The sequence below is a fragment of the Myotis daubentonii genome, chromosome 3 (genome assembly GCF_963259705.1).
Source record: "Myotis daubentonii chromosome 3, mMyoDau2.1, whole genome shotgun sequence".
Taxonomy (NCBI): Eukaryota; Metazoa; Chordata; class Mammalia; order Chiroptera; family Vespertilionidae; genus Myotis; species Myotis daubentonii.
The window spans coordinates 189,645,714-189,659,359 of NC_081842.1; the positions used below are offsets into that span (position 1 = coordinate 189,645,714).

The 13,646-nt window shown below is 48.8% G+C and overlaps 1 protein-coding gene across 1 annotated transcript in view; it reads right to left on the minus strand.

Moving 5' to 3' along the window:
• Nucleotides 1-13,365, minus strand: part of HIVEP3 (HIVEP zinc finger 3) — a 418,754-nt gene extending 405,389 nt beyond the window's left edge. The window contains exon 1 of the mRNA XM_059689780.1: nt 13,264-13,365. The gene's annotated coding sequence lies outside the window, so the exon portion shown is untranslated. The remainder of the gene's footprint in view (nt 1-13,263) is intronic.
• Nucleotides 13,366-13,646: the final 281 nt, after the last annotated feature.

Below are 13,646 nucleotides of genomic sequence, written 5' to 3' on the forward strand. Positions count from 1 at the left end.
GTGTTAGAACTTCTCATTCTATCCTCTATGTCTTTTAACTGCTCTTCCACAGTTTCTGCCTTTTTGTTTCCCTGTATAGCATTCTGAATAATTTCTGATAACTCAGCAAACTCACTAATCTCTCTCTAATTTTGTCTAATATGCTGTCTAATGGTAAGCCATAAACTTTTTAAATTTCCGTTTTGTTTTGTTTTTTTGTGATTTCAGAGAGGAAGGGAGAGGGTGAAGAAGATAGAAACATCAATGATGGGAAAAGATTTTGATCAGCGCCTCCTGCATGCCCCCTACTGGGTATCAAACCCACAACCCAGGCATGTGCCCTTGACCAGAATCGAACCCAGAACCTTTCAGTCTGCAGGCTGATGCTCTATCCACTGAGCCAAACCAGCTAGGGTTTAAATTTCAGTTTTGTATTTTTATTTCTAGAATGTTGATTTGGTCTTTTTCAAATCTGCCAAGCCACTTTTAATTGTTACCCATTCCCTGAAGATATTTACAAGCTTGCCTTTATTTCTATGAACATCAGGAACATATTTATTTGTCTCTGATAATTAAATACATAAAGGATTTGTGAATCTGTTTTTTTTTCTATCGCTTGTTTCTGCTGGTTCTCTTGCCATGTTTTGTTTCCTCCTCTGCTCTGCTCTTTCCGACTTGACTACTCATTGGCTCTGGAAAATTAGGAAGATGCCACCCTCCAGAGAATATTCTTCTTTGATTCTGCCAGGTATTGTGGTAGTGGGCGGCAGGGTGCAGTAGCAACCTGGAAACACCTTAAACCCAATTCATGGCTTGAGTTTCTCCGGATCAAGGTGTTATAAAACTATCCTCAAAATCTGTGCAAAAGCTGGCCAGTGACCACAACTTACCATTTCTGTTTCTTCTCACTCTGCTCAGTATCTGAGCCACCTTCCCTGCTGTCCCTTAGGGGTGGGGAGATGTGGTTTTACTGCTGGGTCACCTTTACCCCGAAGAGTTCCAGCTTTATACCGAGAGAGTCTCTAGGAGACTTTCCAACTTAGGCAAGCAGTGAACTTTAACTTCTAACCTCCTTGTCCTGCAAGGCTGCCAAAACCAAAGCCCATGTTTATTACGATCAACAAATGTTCCCAGGGCAAAAGCAACCTAAGTGTTCTAGTGACCTGCACATCTCTCTAGGTTTCCCCTTGGCCATAGATTTTGGACTAACAGTTCTTTTTTTCTCTTCTCGGTTGTTTAGTGTGTTAAGAAAATCTAAAATGTTTTAAATTTAAAAGTAGGTATCCAACATTTTAATATTTTTCACTGAGAAGTCTGATCCCAAAGCCTTGTATATCATTATCAGAAACAGAAGTCTACCGTTACCTTTCTTCATTATCATTGAATGAATTTGTTTTCCTTCCAGCTGTTTGCATGAGGCTCCTCTTGGCAGGGGAGGGGATAATGGCTGAGATTCCGTTTTCATGACCCAAAGGCTCTCTCTTTCCCTGCCACCACAGAGACACACTACCTCCCACAAATATGGCAGCTCACCCAGGTGAGTCCTTACACACCCCTCTTCTGATGCTTCTTTGATTCAAACTGCATCTGGGAGGGTTTCTTCCACCAGCTGCACATCTAGTTCCCACAACAGTTGCTGCAATAAGAGCTATCGCTTTTTCACATCAGGGTGCACTTTTCCCCTTAAATAATATGGCTCTTCAGGTACTTTCTGAGATCTACTGCTGCTGGGCTCTCTCACCATCTCTGTGCTGCGTCCCTTCATTTCTTCCCACATAGCTTCCACCTGACCTCATTTATTTGGGACAATCTTAACAAACATTTTGATGTCTATGGATTAAATTTCTCTCTGAATTTTGCCGGAAATGGAATCTGCAAGGTTTTCTTTCTTTTTTCTTTTCTTTTTCTTTTTTCTTTTTCTTTTTCTTTTTTTTTTTAATCTCCCTTGTTGCTTTTGAATGCTTTCCAGGAAGAGAGTGAGAAATGTAACTACTGCAGCAATGTTTATATTCAAGGGCTAGAATCATCTTGATTCCTCTCCTTCTCTCACATCCCATACCAAATGCATCACCAAGTTCTGTCAACATTACATTCAAAATATATTCAGAACTGGACCGGCCTGTGAGACTCAGTGGTTGAGCGTCAACCCATGAACCAGGAAATCACAATTCTCTTACTGGTCAGGGCATATGCCTGGGATGCGAGCTTGATCCCCTGTGGGCGGTGTGCAGGAGGCAGCTGATCAATTATTCTCTCTCATCATTGATATCTCTCTCTCCCTTTCTCTCTCTGGAATCAATAAAAAATTAAATATATGTATACAGATATACATATGTACATATTCAGAACTATTAACTTCCAGCACCTCCACCCTAGTCCACGTTGCCACTGAATTTTATACGGACTATTACGTAGCCTTTGAATTACCAGTCCTCCATACAACTTAGCTACCTTAAAGTCTATTCTCCATACAGCATTTACATTTTTTAAATATTTTTTTATTGATTTCAGAGAGGGAGAAAGAGAGAGAAAAATCAATGATGAGAGAGAATCATTGATTGGCTGCCTCCTGCATGCCCCAAACCAGGGATCGAGCCCGGGCATGTGCCCTGACCGGAAATCAAACCATGGCCTGATTCATAGGTTGATGCTCAACCACTGAGCCACACCAGCTGGGCAGCATTTACATTTTTAAAAACAGAAGCCAGATCATGTCACCTATGCTCAACATCTTCCAATGGTTTCCTATCTGACTAGAATAAAATCCAAGGTCTTTAACATAGCTGTGAGGTCCTACATGACCTCCCTTTCCCCCTCCTCTGTTATTGGTTGCATTCCAGCCACAACAACGTTCTTGCTGTTCTTCAAACAGGTCAGCATATTGCCACCTCAGGGCCTTTGCACTTGCTCAACCCTGTGTAGGGAATGCTCCACCCCTAGGTTTCCTCATGGCTCACTCCTCACTTCATTCATATCTTTGCTCAACTATTACTTTACCAAGAGGCAGTCCTTAAACAACCTCACTAACGTAACATCACTATCCCATACATCCATTCTGTGTCTCCTTCCCCAGTTTATTTTTCTTCTTGGCATTCATCAGCACCTCGTGTATTTTATATTTACTTGCTTTTTTGTCTGGAGCTGTCTGTTTTCCCCACCAAAATATAGGCTTTATGAGAGAAGAAACTTTGTTTTTGTTCACCTATGTATCACAACAGCTGAACTGTACCTAGCACTACAGTAAGCACACAATAAATGTCATTATACATATATAGTTTCATTATACATCGTTTCTCTTAAAGTGACAGCTTCTGAGAACCTCTCAATGATGTTAAGTACTTACTGTACAAATTCCTACTTAAAAGGGTTCTAAGGTAGGAACCCTTAGAGCAGTGGTTCTGAACCTTCCTAATGCCGCAACCCTTTAATACAGTTCCTCATGTTGTGGTGACTCCCAACCATAAAATTATTTTCATTGCTACTTCATAATTTTGCTACTGTTATGAATAGTAATGTAAATACAGTGGGGCCTTGACTTACGAGTTTAATTTGTTCCGTGACGGAACTCGTAACTCAAATTACTCGTATATCAAATCATTAAAGTGAATGAGTGAGACACGTGATGCTGGGCTGATGTTGTGGCGTTCACTGTGACATTCGCTGCACCAACTAGCGGTGGGGTATCTGAAGCTGGCTCATAACCCGAATTTTAGCTCGCAACTCAAAGCTAAAAATCGGCCGAGAGATGACTCATATCTCGAAAAACTCGTTAGTCGGGACACTCGTAAGTCAAGGCCCCACTGTATCTGATATGCAGGATGTATTTTCATTGTTACAAATTGAACATAATTAAAGCATAGTGATTAATCACAAAAACAATATGTAATTATATATGCGTTTTCCAATGTTCTTAGGCGACCCCTGTGAAAGGGTCGTTCAACCTCCAAAGGGGTCACGACCCACAGATTGAGAACCACTGCCTTACAGCAAGCATATCAAACTCTCGGCCTGCGGGCCAAATGCAACCCACAACAAATATTTTTGCAGCCCAGCCAATATAATAAAATGTAAGAAACATTTTAATAAAAGTTTCCTAATTTTAATTTTTACAATATCCTGTTATACGTAATTATTAATAACTACAATGTTCGCTAATGATGGATTGCTATAATCGTGTTGCACTCATTTCCCTTACGCTCCTTATGCACATGCGCACCATTTCTCTCCACTAATACTAGCAGCGAATATTTTAGCAGCCAATCGCCACGTCATTAGTCTTGTACTGACTTGTTTGGTGTGCGCAACAGCAAATATTTCGCTTTCAGAGAACAAGAAAAATAGGTTTATTTGCATTGCCCTTATTAATTTGTGCAGTTATTCAGTGTCTGGTAAGTTAATGTTCCAGAAAAAATATTAATTTTTATTAAAGTGTTCTATTATTTTATGTTAATGATTACTCATTCATTTCAGCCCTTTGTATTCAGCATGTCTCTATCGAAATAAACCTACGTTTCTATGAAAATTGAAGCTTCTGTGTTTTTGCGGCCCACATAAACTTAAACCTTGTTTATTTGGTCTGTGTTAGCCTTTGAGTTTGACATGCTTGCCTTAGAGTCAATATAAGTAAAGTGTCTGATACATCATAGAGGCACAGAGTAGGTAACTGTTATTAACAGACTAGAGGCCCGATGCACGAGATTCGTACACCCATTGGGGATGGGGGAGGCCCTCAGCCCAGCCTGCACTCTCTCTCGAAGTCCGGGGCCGTCAGGGGATGCCTGACTGACAGCATAGGCCCACACAGGGAGCACGCCTACGCCATCAGTCAAACATTCTTAGGGCTGCCACAGAGGCTGCTGCACGAATCAGCCATGAGCCCAGCTCCTGGCTGAGCGACACTCCCCCTGTGGCAGTGCACTGACCACCAGGGGGCAGCTCCTGCATTGAGTGTCTGCGCCCTGGTGTTTAGTGTGCATCACAGCAACTGGTTGTTCTGCCCTTTGGTGGATTTACATATTAGTCTTTTATTATATAGGACTAGAGGCCAGGTGCACAAAAATTTGTGCACTCAGGGGGGGGTCCCTCAGCCTGGCCTGTGCCCTCTCGCAGTCTGGGACCCCTTGGGGGATGACCACCTGCTGGTTTAGGCCAGCTCCCTGGGGAATTGGGCCTAAGCTGGCAGTCAGATATCACTCTGGAAGCCCGGGAGCCTTCGGGGAATGTCCACTTGCCAGTGAGGAGCAGGCCTAAGCTGCAGTCGGACATCCTTAGCACTGCTGAGGAGGCGAGAGAGGCTTCTACCACCACTGCTGTACTGGCAGCCATCAGCCTGGCTTGTGGCTGAGCAGAGCTCCCCCTGTGGGACCGCACTAACCACCAATGGGCAGCTCCTGCATTGAGCGACTGCCCCCTGGTGGTCAGTGTGTGTTATAGTGACCAGTCATTCCCAGTCTTTCTGCTGTTAGGATCAGTTTGCATATTACCCTTTTATTATATAGGAAAGAGGCCTGGTGCATGGGTGGAGGGCCGGCTGGTTTGCCCTGAAGGGTGTCCCAGATCAGGGTGGGGTCCCACTGGGGTGCCTGGCCAACCTGGGTGAGGAGCTGATGGGTGTTTGCAGGCTGGTCACACCCCCTTCAGGTTGGGGGTCCCCACTGGGGTGCCTGGCCAGCCTGGGTGAGGGACTGATGGCTGTTTGCAACTGGTCACACCCCCTTCAGGGTGGGGGTCCCAACTGGGGTGCTTGGCCAGCCTGGGTGAGGGGCTGATGGCTATTTTCAGGCTGGCCACACCCCCTTTAGGGTGGGGGGTCCCCACTGGGGTGCCTGGTCAGTCTGGGTGAGGGGCTGAGGGCCGTTTTCAGGCTGGCCAAGCCCCCCCGGCAACGGAATAAGGAGCTGCCCTTCCCACTGAAAGGCATGATACCTGAAAATCTACGCTTGTGATACAGGACATTCCTAGTGAGCTAATGCTGCCTAAAGCTCTGGGAAATAAGGGGAAGGTAAAAATGCATTTAATAAGTAAAACACAGATGGGAGTATAGTCATTCAGGGGTCTGGGTCTGCACATTAATGCAGTTGCTTGTGAACTTAGTCCAGAATGTCTATGTCTGTAGAAACCAGCATTAATTAAAATCCATAGACATCAATTGTCTGATTTATTCAAGAACTCTCTCAACTTTTGAAGCCACTTTTTTGTATGCATATTACAACACAACACTGAGTTAAGAAAATGCATCCAATTTTGCAATGACCAAAAGAAAAAAGAAAAAAGTCCTGGAGCTCAAGGAGACACAAGTGGGAAAAGAAAGCCCTGTTTGCAAAGCGTGGACTGCAATGCCATTTGTCTGGTGTGAGTTTCTAATGGTTGCAACAGGACAGTCCTCCCTCCACAAACAGAAGCAGGGGAGGGACTGCTGCAGAGAGAATCTGGGAGCACTGGAAACACTGCCTCTCTCCCACCCCTCCCCTGTCCTGGGAGCACTGGAAACACTGCCTCTCTCTCCCACCCCTCCCCTGTCCTGGGAGCACTGGAAACACTGCCTCTCTCCCTCCCCTCCCCTGCCCAGGGAGCACTGGAAACACTGCCTCTCTCCCACCCCTCCCCTGCACAGGGAGCACTGGAAACACTGCCTCTCTCTCCCACCCCTCCCCTGCCAGCACTGGAAACACTGCCTCTCTCCCACCCCTCCCCTGCCCAGGGAGCACTGGAAACACTGCCTCTCTCCCTCCCCTCCCCTGCCCAGGGAACACTGGAAACACTGCCTCTCTCCCTCCCCTCCCCTGCCCAGGGAGCACTGGAAACACTGCCTCTCTCCCATCCCTCCCCTGGCAAGTGAGCACTGGAAACACTGCCTCTCTCCCACCCCTCCCTGCCCTGTGCTTTCCAAGGAGGAATCAGTGCCAGGGGGCCACACATTTGGGCTTTGCACCACGCAGCACATACCTGGAGGGACTTGAAACAGAAAAGGGTTCATCCCAAAAGGAAATCCCCAAAGGATCCTCCCTCCTGGAACTGAGAGGACCCTCAACTGCAGAACCCAGACTCACACTCTACCAGCAGAGAACTCTAAGCAGGCTTCTCCACCTGTGAGGCTTTAAAAAAAGAAACTTGTCTCTGATCCTCTGTACTTTCCCACCAAGAAGAGCTGACTGCCCACCCCGATCTGCCTGGGCCTGTTCCTATTTCTCCGACCCTCATGACTGTTAACAAACATGAATGTCCAATATAGTTTTCCTCCAGGGAGACCCAAACACCAGAAAATCACTTCTCTCCTTTACTGCCAAGTCTCTCCGAGCAGGCAAGCGATCGGTAATTACTTAAGCTAATTTATACATTTAAAAGGGTGGGGACCCTCAGGTGCCTGGGGGACATATCAAGATCAGCCAGGAGTTGACAATCATTGAAGCTGGGCATTGAGTAAATAAAGGTTCATTAAACTCTTTCCTTGATTTTTGTATATGTTTAAATTTTTCCATAATAAAAAAGCTTTTAAAGGAGGGCTGGGGAGGACACCGATACAACCTCAAAATAACACCAAGTGTTCCTCACTCTCCACTCTGTCTGCACACAGAAGAATCTGGGAAGTGCTCAGATCAACAGCCGAGAAGGTTCATGCACTCCCAGAGCTGAGATTGTATCTTCTAAGCGCAACACTCAGTGTCCCCGACAAAATCACCTTTGAAAAATTCCCTAGAACTTTTCAAATTTAGTCCGGCAGGACCGAGCTTCCCTTCTTGGCCCATAAACCCTTCTGCCTCCACAAATTACCCTACAGCCTCATCCCACGGCAAGGACCTCTACTTCCTGTTCCAAACTACTGTGTTGAGCAATCCAGTTATCGAAATAGCTCCTGGGTGGCAGGCAAGCGCCCGCGTTCCGACAGCTTGCTGGTTCTTTCTCCTGCGTGTCAGACATGAGGGTGCTGCCACCACTTTCAAGGAGTCAAGGAGCACTTTATATTTCCGTCTTCTTCCTCTTTCCCTTCAATTTACTCCTAACAACAAGCTCTTTTATCGTCTACAGTGGAGTTTTTCAGGCTTAAGACTATTAACTTTGGGCTAAACAATTCCTTGGTGTAGGGCTGTCCTGTGCATTGTGGGATGTTCAGAATCATTCCTCGTCTCTACCCAACTAGATGTCAGTAGCACGCACCCCAACCAACACTACCCCCAAACACTGCCCCTGTTTCAGAAGCGTTGGCCTGCAAGATATTGAAAAACCAAGACCAATATTGTCCTGGCAAGAAAAAAAATGAGATTATACAACTTATTTCCACAAACACAATTAGACGACATATTTCAACTTATCTACACTAATAAAAGAGAAAAATGGTAATTGGCGTACGACGATACCCTTTTCATTGCCTAATCAGGGCTATATGCAAATTAACTGCCAACTAAGATTGGCAGTTAACTGCCAACAAGATGGCAGTTAATTTGCATATGTAGGCACAATGCAGGGAGGCGAAAGGGAAAGCAGGAAAAAGCCCCCTGCCACTGACAGTGATCGGAAACCCAGGGGGGAGCTAAGAGCTGGGGGGCAGGGCAAAGGCGGCCCTGGGGCCGCCTTTGCCCTGCCCCCCAGCCATGATCGGAGAATCAGGCGCCTTTTCCGCCCTGGCCAGTGATAGCAGGAAGTAGGGGTGGAGCCAGCGATGGGAGCTGGGCACGGTCGAAGCTGGCAGTCCCAGGAGCTAGGGGTCCCTTGCCTGGGCCTAAAGCGGAGTCCACGATCGCGGGGCCGCTGCAGCTGCGGGTCCCCGCTGCCCGAGCCGAACGCCTCAGCCAGAGGCGTTAGGCCTGGGCAGGGGCGGAGCCTGAAACCGCGGGGAGCTGGGGGTCCCCTGCCCAGGCCTGACACCTCTGCCGGAGGCCTCAGGCCTGGTCAAGGGGCCGATCCGGTGATTGGTGATCGGAGGGTGATGAGGGTCAACTCCTCTGGCCGAGGCATCAGGCCTGGGCGGGGGGCTGAGCCGGGGATTGGGGGGATATGATGGTCCCCTTGCCCAGGCCTGAAGCCTGGGTCAGAGGCGTCAGGCTTGGGTGGGGGGTGGAGCAAGCAATCAGAGGGAGATGGGGGTCCCCTGTCCAAGCCTGACACCTCTGGCGGAGGCGTCAGGCCTGGGCAAGGGGCCGATCAGGCGATTGGAGGGTGATGGGGGTCTTTGCCTCTGGCTGAGGCATCAGGCCTGGGCAAGGGGCAGAGCCAGCAATCGGAGGGGGCTGGGGGCAGAACCAGTGATGAGGGGAAATGAGGGTCCCCTGCCCAGGCCTGACGCCTCTGTCAGAGGCGTCAGGCCTGGGCAAGGGGCCGATCCTGCGATTGGAGGGTGATGGGGGTCAACGCCTGAGGGCTCCCAGTATGTGAGAGGGGGCAGGCTGGGCTGAGAGACACTCCCCCCCCCACACACACCCAGTGCACGAATTTCGTGCACCGGGCCCCTAGTAAATTTATAAATATGAATATTTGAGAAATGTGGCATCCTACACCAGAAACATATAAAATAACAAGAGAAAAGTGAACTTACAACACTTGCAACTATTTTTTCTGCCTTTGTGGTTTCCTGTGTAAATCTTATTTATTTCCTCCAAATTATCCTATTTTCTTGTCAGTGGGCTATTCAGCTTCAGCCGCCATCCACGTGCCACACAATGAGCACTGGAAGGAAAGCCTTCAAAGGGCTTTCTGAGAACTCCCCAGGCTTCGTGCTGGCTCTTCGGTGCTTATTTAACAGGTGTCACTGGAGAACAGGAACCCCCCCAAAAAAGATTTCTCAACAAAATCAAGGGAAAAAAGCATCGCCAATGTGTCCTCCTGACACAACTTCAAATAACACCAGGTTCCCACTATGACCACGAAGCTCAACACCAGGCCTAAGGAGCCAGTATAAGAGACTGCAACACCCAAGGGAAAATACTGCTATATTTCTTCATTAGCCAAAGGGAGTTTCCCACTATATTTAAATGGTTCACTCCCTTCTTGAGAAGAAAGAAAGTCTGTCTTCTGGTCTGCAGAGGCCTTACATTAGCCACAGTCTATTATCAGCTCTGGGGGACATACATACATACTGTCTCTCCTCCCCACCCTGCCAGGCCCTCAGCTCCACTCAGTGGTGCTCCCAACACCCCCTCACCCCAGGGAGATGCTGACTTGTCTCTCCTCTCTGATGCTTGTGGGGAGGCAGGCACTGGGTGCAAGGGAGTCTGCCTTTGGGTCCATTCCTTCCTCTGTAGTCACATGCTACCACCTGTCTCAGTCTGGATCACCTCGATCCTAGATTCTGGCCAAGGCCTCCTAACTGGTCTCCCCGGCTTAGTGTTTCCCTTCAATCCAGGTTTCATATCAATGGTGATCTTTCAAGAGTAAAAGCCAGAGGGCCCAGAATTTTTCTGCCCTTTCCAATTCCTTATCACCAAGTGCAATCCCAGTTTCTTTGGGGCACAGATTAATGAAGCACACCAAACGTTTGGTTCAGGAGGTGTCCCAGCAAGAGTAAGATGAGTGCTGAGAGGGACAGGTGTGCACACCTGGGGGATTTAGCCACTGGAGGGAGGAAAGAGGAGGAGAGTGCTAAATCCAATGACCTTAGAGTTTCCTTTCAACCCTGACTTTCCAGGATTCTGGGAACTCCTTCCTGGGCCGTGCGGTTGTCTGACCCCTAGCCTTCTGCAAAGTGATAGCAAACGGTCCCTCACAAAAGCTCCTCCTGTAGTCCTGCACACGGTTACCCCACTCTATAGGATGATTTTGTTGTTGTTGTTTAATTACAAAAGGAACAATGCTGATGGCAACAGAATAAAAACCATACGGAAGTGTTTAAGATGAAGTCTCTCAACCATTGTACTCCCATAGCTGCCACTGGCAGCATAGAGGGCATGGCTTCTGGGCTTCTCCGTGACGCATGCGCAAGACCATGTGGGCACACCCCCCACTCACTTGACACCTGATCTTATCCTGTACCTTGGGGAGGAGGACATTTAATTCTTACATGCATTGACTCATCCCTGCAGCTCCCCAGGAGGTGAAGGCCAGTTAGTTCATCTGCTGCAATTGCTGCTATTCCACCAACCAGGAAACGGAAGGCAGGGAGATCAGGTATCTCGCCCGAAATCACGGATTAGCTGGTGGCAGAGTTAAGACATAACAAAAGCTCCTAACCCAGTGCTTGTTATTACACTGTAAAATGCTCTTCTCTTCCCTACAGCGCAGAAAGCAGTGGTGTACAGGCAGCAGGCAGAAATAAAATACCTATTGAAAGAATAATCTGCAGAGGCAGGATAGCACAGTGGTTAAGGACTTTGACTCAACTCGGGCTGCCTCCACTGGAGCCTGGCTGTCATTTACTTAACTGTGCAACCTGAGTCAAGCAACGGGCCTCAATTCCATCATCTGAAATGTGGGGTAATTATAACAACCTTCCTTAAAGGTTTGTTAGGGAAATTAGTATCTGTAAAACACCAAAAACAGTGTCTGGTACATGTGCTAATAAGATCACCATCATAGCTCTAATATAAACCCCCAAATACAATAAGTAGTATCCTTCTTAAAATTTAGGCTGGCAAAACAAATTAAATCTCGTTAGCTCTCAACCCTGCCCAAAAAGAAGTCAGCATGTGGGGCAATCTCTTACAGTATTAGTCCAAAAACATTTATGTGACACAGTAGCTGAAGCCATCACTCCCTGGGAGGGATGACCTCATAATGACCTCATGGATCAAAAGCATTACAACACCTACTACACCAAAGAATAAAAAAACCTTAACAGCCTCTAGTAATAATTATCTAAGTAAAGTGGGCTGCAAATCGGTTGGATAATTGTTTTTACCATGATAATATTTCCAGTAAATAGCTGCTTCTATACTAAAAGTACTGGTATTGCAGAACTGGCATGCTAATAGAAAGATTATTATAGAAATACTATTAAAATGAATTAGATGTTATTAAAGATTCAACACTACAACAGAGCTTGATTGCAAGAGAGTTCACGTTGTATTGCTTAATGGGCAGATAAAAATGCTAATTAAGCCCCCCTCTTAAAGGATGTTCCTAGGCAGGTCTGTAAACCGCAGGTAGCAAGGGGTCTGTGGGCTAAATGAGGAACCAGTAATGCCTTCCCAGTTGGATAGTCCTACCAGGAAGATGGGGGGAGAACAGGAAGAGACAAGGTTTTCTGCACAGGATGGGTAACCTAGTAAAGCAGACAAGTATCCAAAGTTATTTGAACCTCCGGCGTTGTTGTTGTTGTTTTCCTTGATTGCTCCGCCAGAAATACTTCTAATTCCTCCTTTGCTTAAGTGGAAAAAAACACACACAAAAAACAAATAACCTACCATAGACTGGAAGTGGAAAACCTTGTCATGACCAAAGCCTCCTCAGGCAACGAGAAGACACTGAATTCTGAGAAGACACTCAAGAGCTCTCCCGGCAGCACCTTGGCCAAAAGCATCTCTCTCCTCCGCACACAGCCTAAAGCTCTCAGCGGTTCTTTAAAGAGTTGCCAGACTAAAGGCATTAGCTGTGCGTTTCAGGATCTATTTTGCTTTCTCACCTTGTTAATAACTAATTAGGGACGGCAAAGCACCTCACAAATACAAGTGTCAGGGAAATGCTAAGTAAATGCGCCTACCTGGTCCAAATGTCAATGCTAAATTATGAAAGGAGGGAGAGCGGGAGGCTGAGATGTCCCCGGATTGCTGCAATCCAGGGGCTAGGGCGGCGAGACCCGGGTGCCCTGCAGTAGCCTCCGGGCCCGGAACCGGGCTCTCGGCAGGACTTCTGGAAAGGAAACCTGGACCAGGGCCACCCGGGGGCAAAGGGAACGCTGCCCGCGTAGGCGCATCCTCACTGCTCAGCCTTCGTCTCCCCGCATCTCTCGGATGTCAACAAACCCGGACCACAAAGTGAAACTTTCCCCGCCCGCTGTCGTGCTGGGTCTCTGCCCTCTGCCAGGGAGCGCGTCGCGGGGACAGGTGTGGGGTGGAGGCTCGGGAAGGTACCCCCGCCCCCAGCCCCGGGGATTGTGTAATCGGCCCGGGATGGGGAGGCCTGGGGCCAGCCCCACTAGGGGGATGCGGAGGCTTGGCCCGGGGACCCTGGAGAAAGGCGCGGCGCCGGGAGGTGGGGGGCGGGGGGGAGGGGGATGGGAAGACTGTCGTCCCGCCCCCCGGGACCGCCCCCGGGCGGCCAGGGCAGCCGCGGGGCTGACACAGTCCGGAGGGGGCGCCCGCGCGACGGAAAGATGCCGAGGAGGACGCGAGGTCTGGGCAGCGCGGCCAGCCTTACCTGCGCACCGGGCCAGCACGACGGGAGGCGGCTTGGGATGCTAGGGGGGCGGGCAGCGACTGGCAGCGCTGGCAGGCACCCGGGCCACAGCAGGTAAGGAACAGCGGCTGCGGCGGCAGCGGCAGCGGCGGGCGCGGGGACTGACAGCCCTAGGCTCCGCCTCCAAACCCAGGGCCCCGCCCCCTCCGCGGCCGCGCGACTGGCCCCGCCTCCTCCGCCCACCACGGGGGTCAAGTTGGGTCCACCAGCCGGGAGGGCGGGGGACCTCGCCTCCGATTGGCCCTAGTGACACTAGCCCCGCCCATTCCCCCGCCCACTCTTTGGCAGGGGAGTGGCGCGTGCGCGGTGGCTGCCACGGGGAACGTAAAAAGCTGAGTGCTGGC